Consider the following 20,458-nt stretch of genomic DNA (forward strand, 5'->3'; position numbering starts at 1 on the left):
CAGCAGGTGAGAGTGTTAGGGGCCCCTGTGCCAGCCTTATGACCTGAGGTTGACCTCCACAACTAGCTCCTAGTTGTCTTCTGAGCGCGCGCGCACACGCACGCGCGCGCTCACACACACACACACACACACACACACACACACACACACACATGCAAATAAATAATAAAAATATTTTAATCAGGAAGGATCAAAGTATGAAGTTTGACCATCTAGGACTAAAAAGTTAAGCCTAGGCTCTTACAATGTTCCAAGCGTTGTGTATTTGTGAATCTAAAAGCAGAGTCATGCCTCTGAGACTCTCCAGGGGGTTCTGTGATCAGGAGTCAGCATGAGGCCAGGACCAGCTGTTTCTCTGGCTTGGCAGATTAGTTACTGAGGCACTCAAATATAGAGACTCCTGTAGATGTGTGTTCGCAATTTTGAGCTCATGCTGGCCTTTAATGTTGTAGCTGCTGACTAACCTTTCTCTCGGCTATCTTAAATGCCCTTTTTTTTTCTATATATGTGATTTTGTTTGTTCTTCCTCCCCCCCCCCCCCCCCACTACCCAGGATTACTTTAAGTTGATTTTGAAAGAAACTGCCTTATTTTGTAAATCATCTCAGAAAGACTCTTGGATATTGGCGTGGGATGTCTGGAGTTGTTATTTGCCCTTTATCTTCATTCTTTGTCAGGAACATGAACCACCACAAAGTACTTAGGAGAGACAATAGCGTTTCAGAACTGATGCATTGGTGAGATCTAGTCTGATGTGACCTCCACACCCACAGCCCTGATGGTGCTCATCAGGAAGTAGAGATGCCATCTAAGTAGCTGCTTATTCCTGTACTCATCATGGATAAGGACAGGCTTTTTCTTTTTAAAAATCAAAATAATGGTTGGCATGTATGAATGTTCCTCTTGCATTTTCATCTATCATTTAAAAAGAGATGGTTTTTAGCTTTGAAGGAATCTGACTTTTTTAAAGAGCTCCTTTTTTTTTTTTTTTTCAGTGCAGGTCACATGAAAAGTTCTCAACTGAGGAAATCAAAAAGGATAACTTTCAGTCATTGTCTAAGAACTCTCTGATGGTAGAATCAGAGAACTGGGAAATATGTCCTCTCCTGGCAATTTGAGGAAGATGATGTCAAAGATAAATGAAAAGCAGCTCTTACAATGAAAGCATTAAGGTCTAAATTAGATAATTGTCTATTATTTTGTAGCATACAGCAGCCAAGCCTGTCCCAGGCCTCTTTGTCCACTATTCCTGAGAACCAGTGCCTGTGGAAGAACCCATTCTGTGTTTATGACAACCACCTCCTGGATTATTATAATCACTGAGTTATTATGGTTCTTAGAGCTAAGTTGCTTATCCTTCTGACTCTGGGTTTTTATTGTTTTGTTTTTGTTTTTTGTTCTTGCTTTAAGAAATGAGAGCCCACCAGGGTACTTTTGAAATGAAGTACTTCATGTCTAAGGATACACTCACGTACATTGCTGGCATTAGCCATCTGTTGGATGATAGCCAGATATAACTAGAACATTCCATCTCCGAATTTCACGTTGATTTTAAACTACTTTCCCTCCATTTCACAGGTTATCTGGTTGGAAAACAGATCATATCTGATCATGGCAAAAAGAAGGGGAAAATTAGAAATTAAATGCTTAGGTAGGCATAGTGGCACATTCCTTTAATCCCAGCATTTGCGAGTCAGAGGCAGGTGGATCTCTGTGAGCTTCAGACCAGCCTGGTCTACAGACTGAATTTCAGGATAGCCTGGGCTACACAGTGAGACCCTATCTCAAAAAAAAAAAAAAAAAAATTGCAAATACTAAACGGTCTGAGATATAACTCAGTAGTAGAACACTTGTGTAACAGTGATGGGGTGGCCTTAGAGTCAGTCTGTATTACCAGAAAGAATAAGGAAGGAGAGATGGAATGATTAGTATCTAGCACTTCTAGGTACATTAAGTACCAGAATATTTGGGAAATCAGTGGTTTGTTGTCTGGTTCTTAAGTTTCCCTGTAGTTAGATAAGATAAACTGAGAAATGGACACACGATTAGCAGTCTGGCTAAAATTCAGATTTGTATCCAGCAGAAAATAAGCAATAAAGTCTGATTTGTGAACAGTAAAGTTTACTTTTGCAATGTTTGTGTAAAGAAGCTTCTAAGCAAATAAGTGATACAAAATGATTGCAAGAAAATAGTATTTGTTTCAGTATCGTGGGATAGGGATAGTTGCAAGTACTTTTAGCAGATTTTTTTTTTTTTTTTTAGTAGAACTTGGTAACCAACTTTAGTATATTCATCTTCAAAACAAAGATCGATTCAGGTGATGATATGCATTCAAAATTATGTTCAGGGCAGGGGAATAAAGTATTCTCAGTACTGGGGATGTAGTGTGGTGGTAGGGCACTTAACTAGCATGCATGATATCATAGATTCAATTTCCAGAACTATATACACCCCCCCTCTTTCACACACACACACACACACACACACACACACACACACACACACACACAGAGTAATGTTAGTTAAAAGCTGTATCTAATCCAAGTAAAATTAGTCTGAAACTACTAAGCCTTTGTTAATCTACTTTTTGAATGACTGTGACTTTAACTCTGTCTGACTTTGCTTCTGGAGCTCAAGTTATAGTCCATTTAAGATGTCTTGTTTTACATTAGCCCAAACAACAATAAATTATAGCACTGAGATTGCACTTAATAAGCCTTTGTTTGTTTTTCCATTCGTTAATGCACCCTCTTTGAAGCTGGTGGCCATGCTGTGTCTGTGTGGCAGTGTCAAGCACAGCATCATGTACTATCAAGTACAGAACTATTGCCTTGAAGAGAAAGGAGGAAGCCACCCATCTGAGAACAGTACAGGCACAGCCATGTTTGTCCCAACTGAAGTTGGTGTTGGGAAATAGGAAAACATATTTGAGCCTTGTACTCAAATATAAATAATCTGAGCGCAAGAAAAAGGAGAAGAAGGGAACATTAAAGTATATTTAGCACATTCTACTCCAAGGTAGTTTTCTGATCAAACTGTGTCAACATGAGGCTGGAGAGATGGCTCAGTGGTTAAGAGCCTTGCTGCTTTCTCAGGGGACCCAGGTTCCATTCCTTGCACCATTATATGGAGGCTCACAACGGCCTGTGATTCCAGTTCCAGGGATCTAATGCCTCTGTGGGCTCCTGCACATATGTGGTTCATCTACATCATACCCTTAGTTGCACACATATACACATACACAGAAAATAAATATTTTTTTTTAAATCATGTCTGCACATCTAGATCCATATACCTCTCTATCTATTTAGGACTGAAGATGTAACTCAGTGGTAGAACCTTTGCCTACCATGTACAAGGCCCTGAGTTCCCTCCTAGATACTACACACACACACACACACACACACACACACACACACACACACAGAGAGAGAGAGAGAGAGAGAGAGAGAGAGAGAGAGAGAGAGAGTCTGTCTAGTCCGTGTGTTCATTGATTGCCTCTCTGTCTCATTGTGCATGTGTAAGCATGTCTTTAACAAAATGCTTATGCCAGGCTCTCTTTACATGCATGCTTTACAGAGACAGCTCATTTCACCTTCATAGTCGCACTGTAGGCATCTCTAATTATTATCCTCATTTAGAGACGAAGAGACTGAGGCACTTGCCATAGACCCCATCCTCTCATTGGCTACTCCATGGCGTAGATTTGGAGAACACCAGTAACTTACCAGAGGTCGAAATAACATTAGTTGGAAGGGCTGAAATCTGAGCCCAGGCTGTCACTGCACCCTCTCTGTTGTCTCTTTGCTTCTAGCTTCTGCATAATGTTCCTTATTATTTTGCTGCAAAAACTTGATCTATTTGTAGAAGCCTCAATTCAAATGTCATTTCCTCCAAAATGCCTTTTCTAATTAACATACTTGGAAGCTTCTTTTCTTACATTCCTATAGGAGTTACCCATTGGGATGCTTCCTCCTTTATATGGTGAAAGTTTATGTACACGGCCCTGACTCAGATTATACGATTCTTTTCTTCCCGTTCCCCCTCCCACAAGACAGTTTTTCTCTGTGTAGTCCTGGCCATCCTGGAACTTACTCTGTAGACCAGGCTGGCCTCCAACTCAGAGATCTGCCTGCCTCTGCTGGGATTAAAGGCATGGGCCACCACCTTTTTCTTACATGATTCTTAAAGGTAAAAATTGTCATGGGCATCTTGCTGTTCATATGCTTCTTGAAAATTCTAGGAAGTTTCAAAGTAGCAAGAATCAATGGCTTAAAAATGTTCAGTGCGTGACTGTCTGTGGTATAAATGTCCCAACTGAATTCTAGTATACTTTTAAAAAAATAACAGACTGTGGTTGCACACACCTTTGATCCCAGCACTCTGAAAGCAGAGGCAGGCCAATCTCTGAGTCTGAGATCACCCTGGACTACACAGTGAGTTCCAGGTCAGCTAGGGCTACACAGAGAAACCCTGTCTTAAAAAACAAAAACAAACAAATAAACAAAAAAAAAGAACCAAACTTTTAACAAATTAACCTCTACATGAGCATATTTCATTGTATACATATATGAAATTCTCAAGGAATAGAAAAAAATTTTAAATATGAAATATATAGGTATTATAATGAAAATATTTTCATTGCATAAATTTTTGTAGGGAAAAGAGATTGAATAAAACTTTTAATCAATTGCTTTAAAAAGGTTTGTTTGTTTGTTTGTTTGTTCAGATGGTTTTTGTTTTTTTCAAAACAGTCTCTCTGTAGTTTTGGTGCCTGTCCTGGATTTCGCTCTGTAGCCCAGGCTGGCCTTGAACTCACAGAGATCCCCCTGGCTCTGCCTCCTGAGTGCTGGGGTTAAAGGCGTGCGCCACCACCGCTCGGCCTATAAAAAGCTTTAAGGACAACTGATGAAATAAGTGGTCGGGTACCAGCAGTTATGACGCTGCGTTCACTTTCAAAGACCCAATGCAAATACGTCACAGCCTTGCGATGAAGTCGCTAGTTATCAGAGGTTGCTTTTTTTTTTTTAACTGTCTTGACTTACTTAGATTTTTACATTCCTTTTTTTAACTGACAGAAAAAGAATGGTGAAGAAAGGCTGTTTAATCTTTTAGAGTTCTGTGTGTGTATATAAATGATACTCTTCACTCATTGCCAAAGTGTTCTATGGATAATACTAACATAATCATTTGGAAGGCTAGGATAGAAATGTATGTGTTAATGAGTTTTGCTGAAAGATGAGACAATACACTGGTTCTGGTGGCAAGTACTGGTGATCCCACCTCTAGGGAGGCTAAAACACTATGATTGTGAGTTCAAGGCCAGCCTGGACTAAAGAGTGATATGTCATCTCAAAAACAAGGCTCTGGGCACTGTTTGCTAGTGTCCTGGTGGCCGAGTCAGCATGGGAAGGGACTGCCCAGTGGTGAGGCTGGAGTGAGCAGAGACGCCATGACAACAGTGTGCAGCGCGGTGTCTAGGCAGTATCCCAGATTCACATTCCACCCGAGGCTGGGCACGCGGGTGATATAATAGAGGGAAATTAAAGAGTCTATTGCAGCGACAGGGTTTAAAGAGCGTTCGCACACAACAGGTTCCCTCTGAATGCTTAGCAATCACTCGAAATTCCTTTCAACTTTTCCTGTTGTGCAGCTTGGAGCTTGAGAAGTGGAGCCTTTGATCTTCACTCATTAAGTTCCCAGTTGCTCTTTCCCAGGTGCTCCAGTGATGGGACATGGTCAGGACGCCGCAGCCCCTTATTGAAAGCACCCGTGGACCAGTGTGCGGTCCTCTCGGGGAGCTCTCAACCTGTGTCCTTTGATATCAGCATCATTGCCACCACTTAACAGGTGAGGATGCAGACACAGAGGTCAGCCAAGTCCCTGTGCTCACACAGCCCAGAGGTGGCACCTTACTCACATCTTAACCCAGAGCTTCCATCCAATGAATTTCTTCCTAATGGGTCGGTACTTTTTTTTTTTTTTTTTTTCTTAAGCATTTGCTTTGTTAAGGCTTTGGATGATTTGTATAATCCTCTGAAAATCTGGGAACCACGATGAAAGCCCTGAAAACTTCCCCTGTTCTACCACTTTCAATATTTAGACCAGATGTAAAGAGTTCAGAATTAAAACCTTTTCGCTTTGTCTAGATATCACTTTTAGATATTTGGGAATATTTCATCTTTCCACAATCCATGACTCTTGGAGGGCTCCACAATACAATACAGCATGTACATTTATTCTGGATCTTACATTTTAAATTTCATCAGAAAAAATAATCTTCGTTTAAGAACTGGGCTGTGTTGTGTCCTTTGTGTGTTCCTGGCTCCCTGCGACATCACAGGATGCTAAAATGGGAACTCCTTGATCGCCTAGATTTTGTCCGCTATCCCTGTCTCCCACACAGCACCAGAACTGGCGCCCACCAACATTGCCCCCCAGTATTGTACCCAGATACCACACCTAGGAAGGAGTCCCTTCTTTTGGCTTGTTTCATTTTTTACCCTTTCTCAGTGGTCCCCTCTGTCTTCTGCATGTCTAGTTCCTTGGTTTTCCTCAGCCTTCACTCTCTCCCTCAGTACCACCAGGCTAGCCTTAGTGCCCTTCATTCTTTGGGGTCACAGACCCCTTTTTCATAAAATGACAGAAAAAAAAGTTAGCGCTCCAGAAAAGTACACAATGAACACAGGACATTTTGTTTATTTTAGAGGTTCAGAATTCAAAACCTTTACTCTTTGATGCAGTGTAGGATGCTCTATGAATATGGAGATGATGAGTAGGGCCCAATACAAAATTGTAAACTTATTTAAAATATGAGTTTTTTTATGAAAAAAAATTGTACCTTGATTGCACATTCTCTAGCATGAACTTGGTAGATAACAATGTTGTATGTCAGTGTCAAGGGTTCAGTACACCTATTTGAGACCTACAAGAAACACAGTTTTTTGGGGTTTTTTTTCACTAATAAAGAGGAGGTATATGAGTGTCTAGAGAGAATTAGAGGATGCACTGTCTTCTTCATAGGTTTGCTTGTTTGGGGGGGGGGGATCGTTTGTTTGTTCGTTTGTTTTTCAAGACAGGGTTTCTCTGTGTAGCTTTGGCAATCGTAGAAGTCACTCTGTAGACCAGGCTGGCTTCGAACTCACCTGGCTCTGCCTCCCAAGTGCTGGGATCAGAGGCACGGGCCACTACCACCCAGCAGGTTCTTGTGTTTTCAAACAGGTGTGGTTGCTGTTAAGGGAGACAACAGACTCGCTGTATGTGACATAAAAGGAACCAGAAAATTTCGAAGTATTTCTTGATTCAAATAGAACTTACAGTGCAAAGTCTGATGTGCAGGTCAATTCAGCTTTTGCTTTTTCCTTTTTTTTCTTTATTAGATTAGAGTAGAAAAAAAATTTTGCTAAGAGATCTTGCTACTGAACACAGGCATTTTTTAATAATAGTGATTTTCTCAAAATTAGCCTCACAGTGTCCTCTTTGGGCATTGAAACTTCTAGAGTAAGTTTGCGGAAAAGAATCATATTACAGGGGTTAGCCCTCTGGTTAGTAGAACATATTTTCTTTCATTACGGATGGCAATGTCCACCTCTAGGAGCTTTGGGTGAAATGACATAGAGCACACACCAGCTGCCGTTACGGAGGGCTAGATGTGTCCTCCATGCAGCAGCCTAGGTTGGGTGCAGGGATAGAATGTCAGGTACGCAGCCAGCAATTTTCATAAACAACATGAGGAAGATTATATTAGCAGTTAGCAGTTTATGCCAACGAAAGCTAACCATTGGCAGCCTTAGGCATGCTTGTCACAGATGGGCTGTGCTCTTTAAGAGTCTGGTTGTGTTTTGACAATCCATGCTATAGACATAATGCTATAGAGCAGTGGTTCTCAACCTGTGGATTGCAACCCCTTCAAAGATCACATAATAGATATCCTGCGTATCAGATATTTACATTACAGTTCATAACAGTAGCAAAATGACATTTATGAAGTAGCAACGAAATAATTTTATGGTTGGCAGTCACCAGAACATGAGGAACTGTATTAAAGGAAAGGGTCGTAGCATTAGGAAGGTTGAGAACCATTGTTTTAGAGACGTCTCTAAACTAGACCTGGGTTTGGAGTGTTGAATACAATAAATCCCCTGAAGTCTAAGCTAACATGACTTTTTTTTTTTTTTAATTAGGAAAACCAATAGATCCTTTTAGATATGTGGGATTTTAGGCATGTTGTTAACATGGCTTCGGATCATAGAGGGTTTTGGAGGAAGGTGATGTAATCCAGTTGCCTTCCAGTCAGTTACTTTGTATCTATTGGAAAGGGAGGTGAGTTACTTTGTATCTGTTGGAAGGGGAGGTGACTGGAGGTTTGATTGATGAAGTATCCATTCAGGGCTAAGTATGCCATGGGAACTAAAATGCCTGAAGCTCACCAGTCTGAATCACCCATGGTAGACGCTACACAGTCAGTCTATGCCTTTGTTCTAAGTTGTAGTTGGTAAGAGCATTTGTGTTTTATTTTAAACAATGCATTGTGTTGTACTTTTCTTTTAAATATTGGTTGTGTTCTTGGCGTCTTGAACTGTTTGCTTGGGTTTCAGTGTGCTTAGAGAACAATCATTTGTTCCAGCAGAGGACAGTTTTCCTAGTTGTAGCCAGGCACACGGTGACATGCACTTTCAGAGACGTTTGCTCTCAGTTGTGGGTTTTGTTTTGTAAGTGACCATGTGTCCTCACAGCACCTCCTTGGGAAGTACGGAAGAAAAGCAGAAAGCAAGTGGGTAATCTTACCAGATGTCCCCGGAGGAGCACTGCCACCTTGTTCCTAAACTGTGTGATCAGAATGTCTTGAACTCCCATTGCTTGCCTGTTATGGAAAAGACCTTATTACTCTTTCTCCGTCCGTACTTGCAGAACTGACTTGAAGTCAGTAGTAGCCAACTGAATTCAATAATTAGTGTAATCATGATGCTGTGCATTGTTCAGCAGGGCACACCCCTTGGCCAGAGTCCCATTAAAGAGGACACCAGTGTTGTCCTAGTGAATAAATCCCGGCCCACATGATGCAAACCAGCGTGTTCCTGCCTGCTGCTCGGCTGCAGTTAATTTTAGCCAGCGTTTGTTCTATGAGTTGTAAAACTGTACCCAAGTAGGAGTTAGTGAGCTGAAATGTGACTTGTGGGCCTAATGCGATAGGTATCTATTTTAGAGTTCAGATTGTGTTTATGACCCAGAGAGAAGTCTTCTGAAGAATTGTGGCTCAGATTTCCTTTCAAACTACTCGTGAGTACTCTGGGGAATTTTTAACATTTCTCTTTGTTCTTTGTACCTTAAATCTTCCTCAAGTGACTATCATGGTAATTGTATATGCCTTGGGAAATCTAATGTGAATGCTGCAACCGGTCCGTGGCAGGACAGTGGCACAGCGTTTTCTTTACATGTGGTCTGCTGTGAGCACTTAAGCAGCTCTTCCTGGAGAGAGCATTTGGTTCTCACTTACTTTTATTTTTTTTAATTGTGGATTAGCCCTTATTTTGAATGTTAAAATGTTAGATTGATAGAAATGTTTCCTATACACAGAAATGTCGCAGTGTGTCTCTAAGCTTTCTTTTCTCTGGGAGTAACTGTTGGGAGAAACATGTTAAAAGTTAATTCCTGTTATACCCCTCTCAAGTGAATGAATGTGACTAGCAAGTGTTGCCTTGCCAAATGTATAGATGGAAGGCATCTTTTTAAAGGAAAAGCTTATGCTTAAAAAACAGACCTTTCTACTCCTAGGGAAAATAACTATAAAAACTCATTTAGGAAGGTTCGAGAGCAGTGGGTTCTCAGGCTTCTGATGCTGTGACCCTTTGATAAAGTCTCTTGTGCTGTTCTGACCCCCAACCATACAATTATTTTTGTTGCTAATTCATAACTAATTTTTGCTACTGTTATGAATTGTAATGTAAATATTTTTGGAACTAGGGATTTGTCAAAGGGGTTGCGACCCACAGGCTGAGAACCACTGTTTTAGAGGGTGCTTTAGAGCATGTTCTGGGTGACTTAGTTATCAATAGCATCTAAAGCTCTCGGTTTAGTCAGTCCCAACTTAAGTCTAGACTGAAGCAAATGGAGGATTCAGTGTTCCTTTCAATTAAACTCACATCACCTTGCCTGCTTTGACTATGTTTACACTTCAAGAAGAATGACTTCAAGTCAAGACACTTGTTTCTGTCACAAAACCAGAGAAAGATTTCCCTCTGGGCTCACATGTAAATGACACCCGCTTTAGGAATGTGGATTTTTTTTTTTTTTAATGAAACATTTGGGCTCCCACGTCTCTATCTATAAGCAAAGAGGGAGACAAACCCAGGATTAACGGAGAATGTCATTTTCCCAGTTCGCAGAGCATTCCTTCAAGGTTGCTTTGTTGCTCTGGGTTGTCTGCTTTTCAACCCAAATGACAGAAGGTGTCAACAATGAAGGGAAATGTTTCAGCGGCGCATTTGTAGGAAAAGAATGTAAGATTGAAAATAGCACTGAATTCCCAGGCTATTTTTAGATAGAAACATTTTTTTGAAGCTTAGCTTTCGGGGCAAGAGAGAAATCTGTAATTATAATAGAAAAGTCACTGATGTCATCTTGAGCAGAACGGGCTCTGTTCCGGCAGACGCTTCATGATGTACATGTCATCACAAGAACGCCCCAGCCCTTGACCTTACATTTGCCCTTCCTAAGAAGCCGCTGGGACCCCTGCGAAGTGTTTATAATGGTGTCCTCTAGTTGTGCGAGTTTTCAAGCTAAAATTAATTTGATCGTTGTAGTTTTTAATCTGCCCCAAAGAAAAGCTGATTAGTACTTATCCATTTTTAATGTGTAACAGAAAGAGGTTTATCTGTTAGTGGGAAGCATGTGTTCTGGGGTAAATTGTTGAAATGCTCATAGACACTTCCAGAGCATGCACGAGTGATTTGTGTGTGTTGAGAGTGCTCTAGGTTCTTCATCGTGGGACTGTGCACGTGGCGTTTCTGATTCTTTTCAGTGCTTGCTGTATCCCCTGGGTCCCATGAAGGGGTGCTTGTCAGAGATCTCTCCCTCCTGAGTGTAAGCTGTGTTGATTAGTTGTGACTTTGAATGAGCACAGTGAGCTCAACTCTGGCCACAAATGGGAGGTTGCAGGCTAAGAAACGCAGGCTGCCTCCTCCATACTACAGGAAGAGCCGCACTAGAATCTCCCTAGTCACTGCCTCCCCACTCCGGGTCTGCCCACAGGTCCTGGGATGCTGCTCTCACTAGCCTCCTGCCGGCCTATCTTCACTCTTTAAAAATCTTGCTGCACAGAGGTTTTGCTGAGACCGCCGCTGAGGCTGTGGGTTTACTCGGCAGTTCCTTTAATTACAGAGTCTGTAGCCATCAGCTTTGAGGAGCTTAGCAGGCCGCCTTTTGTCTGGCGCCCCTCCAGTCACGTGCTCTCTGTTTGTGTAGCCGGTTGGTTGGTTGGTTCATGTGGGGATGGGAACAGAATCCAGGGCCTCAAATACTCCCAAGCACTCAGCCTCTGAGTTACGTCTCCAGACCCCACGTGAGGGCTTTAATCAGGCAGTAGCTTGTCTGCGTGGATATAGGCAGCTGCATTTCTTCTGTAGCAGGTTGCCGTTGCTCAGTGATGACATCCCTGGAAGATTCTCTTTGAAAAGGCAGTTTGGCAGAAAAACTGTTGTGGCGTACCTAGTTTCAGCTATGTGATCTAAAATGAAAGAGGACCAAGCGAGTGGAGCCTTCAGTTGGGCCTGTGTTGACTGCAGCCAATAGGCGACTGCCGGGAAGAATGCTGATGTTTCTGGGAAGCACTGGCGCTGCTGTTGTGTGCTAAGCACCTCCACAGCACATACAATACACAAAGGGAGCACAGTGCAAGAGCTCACGTGCTAACCCTCAGCCGCGCCAAAACCGGGGGCCCTGACATGCAGTAAACAAATTGGCACAAAGACAATACGAAAAGAGAGAAGTGGGAAATGAGAGCCTGGGTGTATTGAGAGCACAGCAGCGTTCAGTTTCTCTGGGCATTTGCAGCATAGGATTGGGACGGGCTTTTGTGTCCTGGTGCAGCTTTGCCCTGGGCGGCGGCTGGGGTTAAGTAAGGCAGCCCAGAGCCCAGTTGTCCCCCGCCAGTCCTACTCACTGCCACCAAAGGAGGTATTGAAGTTTCGCGTCACCTGAAGCTGTTGTTGGGTGGTGGCCTCAGATCTAGTCTGACGAGTAAAAAGCGGTCTCCTCAGTTAAACTGTTCAGACTTGGAAATCTGACCTTGACTTCCAGGCTATACTTTTCTCTACTCTTTGTCACCGCCCCCCCCCCCTTTCTGCCTTAGAACGCTGGGTCACCTATCTGGTTTCTCAGAAGATAAGCCTTCCTAAGGTCTGTGAAACCCTCCTGCGGCCCACAGAGAGTCAGAAACACATGACAAAGGAGCGCTAAGCGGGCAGCCTTGGACACAAAAGACTGATGAATGTGCGCTGGATTGGGTCTGAGTCATCCACTTCTAGCAGGTCTCTGACTCAGTTCTGGGTCTTGTTTATGGCTCTGTGTCAGAAAGAAACTTGGAGACATTCAACCAAGAACCTCAGGAGAACAGAAAAAAGAACCAAGGGTTGGAAATGATAGCGACAATGAGAGGTGTGAGGACTTCTAGTATTTAGCCTGGAAGGGAGAAAAAACGCCTGAGGGACTCTTACATTTTTGTTCCGTACAGAAGTGTGTTGATCCAAAGGATAAGGAAGAAGAGCTGGTGTCTGCTGCCCTTTGGAAGGTAAAGTTCAGGTACAGCGATGCCACAGTGTGGCTGCGACCTGTCAACTTCAGTGCTCCCTGGAAACGTGTGCGGAGCACAGGTTCTCAGGCCCCCAGACCTATGGATCCGGAAGTGGTGGGGAACACAGGGTCTCAGGCCCCCACCCAGACCTATGGATCCGGAAGTGGTGAGGAACACAGGTTCTCAGACCCCCCCAGACCTATCGATCCGGAAGTGGTGGGGAACACAGGTTCTCAGACCCCCCCAGACCTATGGATCCGGAAGTGGTGGGGAACACAGGTTCTCAGGCCCCCACCCAGACCTATGGATCCGGAAGTGGTGGGGAACACAGGTTCTCAGACCCCCCCAGACCTATGGATCCGGAAGTGGTGGGGAACACAGGTTCTCAGGCCCCCACCCAGACCTATGAATCCGGAAGTGGTGGGGAACACAGGTTCTCAGGCCCCCACCCAGACCTATGGATCCGGAAGTGGTGGGGAACACAGGTTCTCAGCCCCCCCCCCAGACCTATGGATCCGGAAGTGGTGGGGAACACAGGTTCTCAGGCCCCCTCAGACCTATCGATCCGGAAGTGGTGACAGCCCCCCCCAGACCTATCGACCCGGAAGTGGTGGGGAACACAGGTTCTCAGACCCCCCCAGACCTATCGATCCGGAAGTGGTGAGGAACACAGGTTCTCAGGCCCCCCCAGACCTATCGATCCGGAAGTGGTGGGGAACACAGGTTCTCAGACCCCCCCAGACCTATCGATCCGGAAGTGGTGGGGAACACAGGTTCTCAGGCCCACTCAGACCTATTGATCCGAAAGTGGTGAGGCTGAAGTCCAGGGCTCTGTTTTAACAACCCTCTGAAGCAATTCTGATGTCCACTGCATGAGCTATTAGGAAGAAAAGTACCACAAAAAGGGGGAACAGGGATGCTGGAAAATGTAAACTTTTCTCCCTGGAGTCATATAAACCTGGATTTATATTTATCTGCAATTTTTTAGTTATAGTCTCTGAAGTCAGGAGATAAATGACCTCTGAAAGTCCTTTCTAATCCTGACTTGGCTCTGGATTGCTTTTGGTCATTAATATTTAACCTGGGAAATACTGCATTGATTTTTCTGAATTCAGTAATTAAGTCAATGCCTGTCTTTGTCTTTTGTTTGTTAGGGGTTTTGGTTTCTGTACTAGAAATGGAACCCAGGGCTTCACACCATGCTAAAAGCAAGTGCTCTTCCAATGAAGTGTCCTAACCATGATAGTACCGGGTTGTTGTTGTTGTTGTTGTTTAAAGATTTTATTTGTGTGTGTGTGTGTGTGTGTGTGTGTGTGTGTGTGTGTGTGTGTGTCACATCTATGCAGGTGCCCATGGAGTCTAGAAGAGGGTATCAGATCGCCCAGAGCTGGAGTTACAAGTAGGTTTGAGCAGCCTGATGTGGGTGCTAGGAACAGAATTCAGGTTCTCTAGAAGAGCAGCAAGTGTAGCTGCTGATCCATCTCTGCAGTCCCAGGCACCAGTTTTAACTGAGGATACAAAGAAATAAGATGAGGGAGCCGATACCTACTATCAGATGTGTTGTAGTAGGTTTTAGCAGTGCTGCTAGATAGATTTTTTCCTCTCCCAGGTGTCCTCCTCACAGCCACCTGAATGCTAGCCCATGGTCACCATGTCACAGACTGCCGGCTACATCAGTCTCTGTCGTGAAGCCTATCAGAAGAGAGGTGGCTGTGGGCAAAGCGTGACGTTAGCTATTCTCCCACCTCCACTGGAAGAGAAAAGTTGATGGGTCGTATGCTGTGAGGAGTCCAGCGGCAGACGCAGATGGCCCCACAGAAAGACCTGAGGAGGACACAAGCCCAGCAGAACGCACTGTGCCTCTCCCTGGAGGCACAGGATAGGGACTTGCTTCAGCTTGACACTCCTTTATATAGCAAATAACCCAGTGGTATACATAGGAGCCACTCAGAGTTGAGTTATCCAGTTGACATGTGCAAAGCCGCCTCAGCTCCGCCCTCCTGAAATTCTTGAGTTCTGTAGACTCAAGCAAATAGCAATTTATACCCTGCCCAGGTCAATTATTGTCTCCTAACAGTCCCCTGCGCTGCTCCCCTGACTTTCTTTTTTATGGGTCATGTAAATGCATCTTGATTTAGTGATTTCTTTGCCTTCTTACATCCTCCTTTGCAGTTTTTGCTTGAGGGAATTGTCTTTGGTTGAAAACAAACTTCTGAGATTGTCTGTTACACCTTGTCTAGCCTTTAGTACAAAGCTTTTTGTGATTCTGATGAAGACAGAGCTCTGTGAGGGCATGAGTTTTCAGATCTGTTTTAAAAGTGAGGGCATGAGTTTTCAGATCTGTTTTAAAAGTATCAGGTGAGCAACACTGCTGTAGCCAAAAGAACATCCCCTCCCTTAGCCAGGCTTTAGAATTTTAGCACTTGAGAGAGGATAGGCAGAATCTTTGGCTTTTATATATATAATTAATCACATGTTTTCAGAACATTACAATGTCCTTAAAGTGAAAAGGATAAAGACATTTTAACTCCACTTTTCCCTGTGAGAGGACATGGCGGGATAGAGGCAGGGAGTGTGTATATTGATACAATTACTCTGGTTTGGGCTCTTGTTATAGTTGGAAAAGCCTCAGACATCAAGCTGCAGAAGTTGTTTTGTTTGGTTTGGTTTTGCACATCTGTGTCAGTTTCAGAATGTATGGAGCTCTGGGAGCACAGTGGCCGAGCACTAAGAAGTAGTTCACCAGTGCAGCATTCTGAGTGAGTCCTAATAGTCTCCTTAAAACCCACTACATCTCAATAACTGCCCACCCAATAGGTCAAAAACACCCAATGTGTCATTATGCTCTTAATGACCCAAGTCAAAGGGCTGTTATTGACCTAGGGAGCAGTTCACAGTACAGTGTATGATTACCAAGTGTGTCTCTGGGTCTGGTCCAGTCATGCCCATCTCCCTCAAAACAAGGCTATTTTCATTTCTGTACAAAGAGGAGTTACTAAATAAATAGCCTTCTCTTCTTTAATATTTCTTTCTTAGAAAAATAAAGTTGTTTCAAAAACCAGTTTAAAGCCAGTGCATGTATGTGCCATTAAACATAAAAGTAGCTGTGTGGTTTGAATAAACCCCATCTTCTCAGAGTTGTTCACAAAAAGACTTAAACTTGAAGGAAGAGGCGTGGGGAAAGCTTTCTGGACTGGGTTTCTCTGTGTGGCCCTGGCTGTCCTAGAACTCTGTAGACCAGGCTGACCTTGAACTCAGAGATCTACCTGCCTCTGCCTCCCAAATTCTGGGATTAAAGGTGTGTTCCACCACGCCCAGGGGGAGAAAGCTTTTTACTCATTATTAGAAAATGTAAGGATTACCTATTAATTAAATAGAATACAAAAACAATAATGTAATGGTTAATCGATGATAATACCCAATAGTGTGAAACCATATAGCATATGAAATAATTATGTTCTGTGTATAGTGAGTAAAACTAGCAAGGTACAAATACCGTGTATTTATGACCCTGTTCCTGTAAAGGTGACTCCTAACAGTACTCCTCACTGACCCGCTGACCTTTTATTTTTCAGGTCATGTAAATGCCTCTTAATTTAGTGATACCTTTGCCCTTCCTCACATCCCGCTTTACAGCGTTTTTCTTTTCCTTGAAGGAATCATCTTAGGTTGAAAACACAGACTTTTGAGATTATCTGTGATACTTTGCCTTTAGTCCAACCCAAACTTTTCATGATTAGAATGAAAAAAGGCTCTGTGAGGGCACGCCCAAAATATATTGGAGAAAGCTTCTTGGTTAGGGACGGGAGCTTGTATCCACTTCCATCTCTTAGCACTGGGGAACCGCTGGCTGGCTGGAACCTGTGCAGGCCCTGTGCATGCTGCCACAGTCTCTGTGAGTTCACATGGGCATCAGTCCTGTTGTGTCTAGAAAACACTTCTGTATATTTATATGGAAAAAGGAGGCTGTGTACCAAATATAAGCAGTTATTATCTCTAGTCAATGTTTTAATTGAAAATAATGTCTTTCATACAATATATTCTGATCACAGTTTCCCCTTCCCATCTCCTCCAAGATCCTCCCTACCTCCCCATCCACCTAGGCCCATGCCTTCTTTCTCTTTCTTTTTAGAAAACAAAGTTTTTTATTTAAAAAAAAAAAAAAGAAAAAAACGTAAGAAACACATACACACAAACCCATTAAAAACAAAAAATAGGAAACAATAACATTCAAGCAAAACTAGTAAGATTTATAATATGTCTAAACAAAGCACAATAAGACAAAAATCTACAAAAATACCACTGAGTTCTTTTTGTATTGGGCTTTTACATTGAGGCATAGAGCCTGCCCTTACACGTGGTTTACATATCCAGTAAGACATCCCATGTAGGATCGCATGTTCCAAGGTCTCTCACTCTCTGCACATTGTCCAGTTGTTGGTCTCTGTGTTAGTTCCCACCTACTGCTGGAGGAAGCTTCTGTGCTGATTGTGAGTGAGACATTGATCTATGGGTGCAGCCGAATGTCATTAGGAGTCATTTAATTGCTATATCACTTTAGCAGAACAATAGTATTTGGTTTTCCTCTAAGTCCATGGCCTATCTAGTCTTGGCCACCTGAGCAGTGTCAGGCATGCGGTGGGCCTTACATCCCAGCAGAGAGTGGTTGGTTACCCCCGAAACATTGGGGGCACTATTGCACCAGTGTATCATGCAATCAGATCACTGTTATAGACTGAGGAGTGTGTAGCTGGGTTAGTGTTCACCTTTCTCCTCTGGTGGTGTGCACAGTACTTTCTAGTACCATGAACATCCGTCAGTAGTGGAGTGGGAGAGGTTCTAGTTAGGCACCAACTTAACTTCTTTGTGTTCACTGAGATACGTAAGTGTTCTCTTCAGCAGTAGGGCCTGACCGTCAGTTTGTGGGGAGCAACCAGGAACCTCGGCAATAGCTTGAGTTGTTTGACAGTTTCCATGGCATCTGAGGTTTCACTTGGGGGAGAGAGATAATCTAGTTGGGGCTTTGTCTCCCCTATAATTTGGTGACTCCATTTATGTTTTCTTCATATATTGTGTATATTTTAAGAAGCTTCTACTGTAGTAGGTTTCCATATGACCCCCCCCCCCATGACCCTTAGGGCTGTCTCTCCCTGCTTTCAGTCCCCAACCCCCGTCTTTCCCTAACTATGTACTCCATTCACCCTTCCTTGGATGATCCCCGCCCCCCAGTCCTTTACTCTATACCTAACCTCTGGTTATACAGATCGTAGCATGTCTAGACAACTTTTGATTGTTTGATTTGAGTTGGCAGTGGCCTCTTAGGACCTTATGTAAGTATGTGCCTCATCCAGCTGACAAACCCAGTACATGGAACAAACTTTAATGATGGTTGGAAACATTTTTTGTTGTTTTCTTTTCTATAAATACATGTATTTTCATAATGGAAAATTTGACCTACTTAAAAAAAACTTATATTTGAGGTTATAATTTAATTACAGTATTTCTCCCTGCCCTTCCCTCCCTCCAAATCCTCCCACATACCCTTCCTCACTCTCCTTCAAATTCTCAACCTACTTTGGAAGGCAGACTTGAGGTGCTGACCCCCCAGGAAGAGGCCTACCCCGCGCTAATGGGTATGTGACAGTGACCGACCAAGTGTGGTCCTGCTGCTTCTGTAGATGAGGGGGAATCAGCAGGACTCTAAACTCATTGCTGCTGTGGATATCACGTGAGCTCCAGCCCCATCTCACATGGACCAGGGCGTTCGGAGAGCTAAAGAAAGAAGGTGAGGACGCAGCATACTTTTCAACCAGTTCATTAGTGGTTCTGTTATTAGATTATCCAGTTACATTTGGCAAAGAACCGTAGATGAGGGTGAGGGTTAGAGTCAGAAGTGACGGAACCGTGTGCAGTGGCCCTCAGGAGATATGCCAAGTGGCAATGCTAAAGGGTAAACGTAGAATCAAGTCACCCAGACACTATTTCCAAAGTGTTGATCCTGTAGCGGCGTATCTCACCAGGGCGTGTCGCCATATACTGCTCACCAACGGTAATAACACTTTCAGAGAGTACTACTTCTTCCCCAAAATGATTTCTGCCTTATGCCGCTAAGAGCATCCTCATGGGCAGTTCCTAGGACAGGGCGTGTCCTACCAGGCACTCTCAGCCACGAATGCCGGAGTTCTCCTGTATCTGTAAACACAGCTGGGTGAAATGACACTTTGAGATGCAATGGATAGGTGTCTGAAATTTGATAAGAGGATTATTTGCAAGTTCAGTAGTCAAAGCAAAAATAAAAATAAAAATAAGGAAGGAAGGAGGGAGGGAGGGAGGGAGGGAGGGAGGGAGGGAGAGAGGGAGGGAAGGAAGGAAGGAAGGAAGGAAGAAAGAAAGAAAGAAAGAAAGAAAGAAAGAAAGAAAGAAGGGAGGGAGGGAGGGAAAGAGAGAGACACAGAGAGAGAGAGAGAGAGAGAGAGAGAGAGAGAAAAGAAAAGATTTTACCACTTCAAAGTGGATGGAGCAGCCAAGCATGCCTGGGAGCTGTCAAGTGAAAAAGGATAGCCTTTGTAGGAAATGGAGGAGGAGAATGGATCTGTTATTTGTTTCTTGTTTATTTGTTCATTTGAGTTTGTTTTTGCCTTACTCTGAAGACCCAAAGCAGAAGCCAGAGCTATGAATGTGCTAAACATACACACATCTGGTTAGGAGTTCCCGCTGAGTCCGTCTAACACAAAAATTTTCACTGTAGAGCTGACCTGAAATTAAAGTGGCAACGGGATTCAAGGAGTCCCTTGAATGCTCTGTTGCTTTGTGCACCCGGCTGCCGGGCAGAGCTGGGGTCTGCGAGGGAAGAACATCCAGCCAAACGCCTTGCTGCCGGCCTATCTCGGCCATCTCCTCTGTTCATCCCAGAGCTTTGGGTTTTCCTTGTTCTTTAAGTCTTAGGAATCGGCTAGACTTGCAAGTAACAAATAATCCTAGAATTTTACTTCCAGAAAAAGGACCCAAAGCCTAACCTACAGTCAAGTATGAGAGTTTGACCTTACAGTATTCGCTGCTAAGCATTAGACTCATTTCTTAAGCTAACTTTTATTGTCTTCCAAGAAGGCAATCGTATAATAACAAGAGAGATTGTATTGTCTACTTCCCCAGGGAATATTAAATAGTCATCTTCTGAGAATCGGGAAGGAACTGAATCTAACTCTTATGAGCAGTACAGGTTCAGAAGTCCCTTTCTACACACGAATACTGATCACTTTTTCTTTTTAATTTGCACACAGAAAATTCTCCTTTTCTGATCTATATCTGTAAACTTCGACACATGCAGACTTTTAGGGCCACTACCATAGATGGACGATAATCTATCCCCCAAAGAACATCATCGTGCTGCCCTTAGATTTTTCAGATGTATTTATTTCTATTTTATGTGTTTCAGTGTTTTGCCTACATGTGCTTCTGTGTACTGCATGCATGCCTGGTGCCCACGGAGGCCAGAACTGGAGTTACAGATGGTTGCTAGCTGCCATGTGGGTGCTGGGAAGCAAACATGGGTCCTCAGAAACAGCAACAGTGCTCTTAACCACTGAGCCAACTCTCCAGCTCTGTGCTGCCCTTTGGAGTCAGGCCTCCCCTGCACTCTGGAGTCCCTAAGCTAAGCCTTGAGAGTCAT

At 43.4% G+C, this 20,458-nt stretch overlaps 1 protein-coding gene across 3 annotated transcripts in view; it reads left to right on the forward strand.

Moving 5' to 3' along the window:
- Slc20a2 (solute carrier family 20 member 2) overlaps positions 1 to 20,458 on the forward strand; it is a 105,935-nt gene that overhangs the window by 31,555 nt on the left and 53,922 nt on the right. The window contains exon 1 of one of the 3 annotated variants that reach the window (XM_036209221.1): positions 9,033 to 9,278. The exons of 1 other annotated variant lie outside the window; for it this stretch is intronic. The gene's annotated coding sequence lies outside the window, so the exon portion shown is untranslated. Of the gene's footprint in view, positions 1 to 9,032; positions 9,279 to 18,397; positions 18,575 to 20,458 lie in introns of those variants that run through there. One more of the 3 variants, XM_036209222.1, reaches the window with a different exon arrangement.

The sequence above is a fragment of the Onychomys torridus genome, chromosome 17 (genome assembly GCF_903995425.1).
Source record: "Onychomys torridus chromosome 17, mOncTor1.1, whole genome shotgun sequence".
Taxonomy (NCBI): domain Eukaryota; kingdom Metazoa; phylum Chordata; class Mammalia; order Rodentia; family Cricetidae; genus Onychomys; species Onychomys torridus.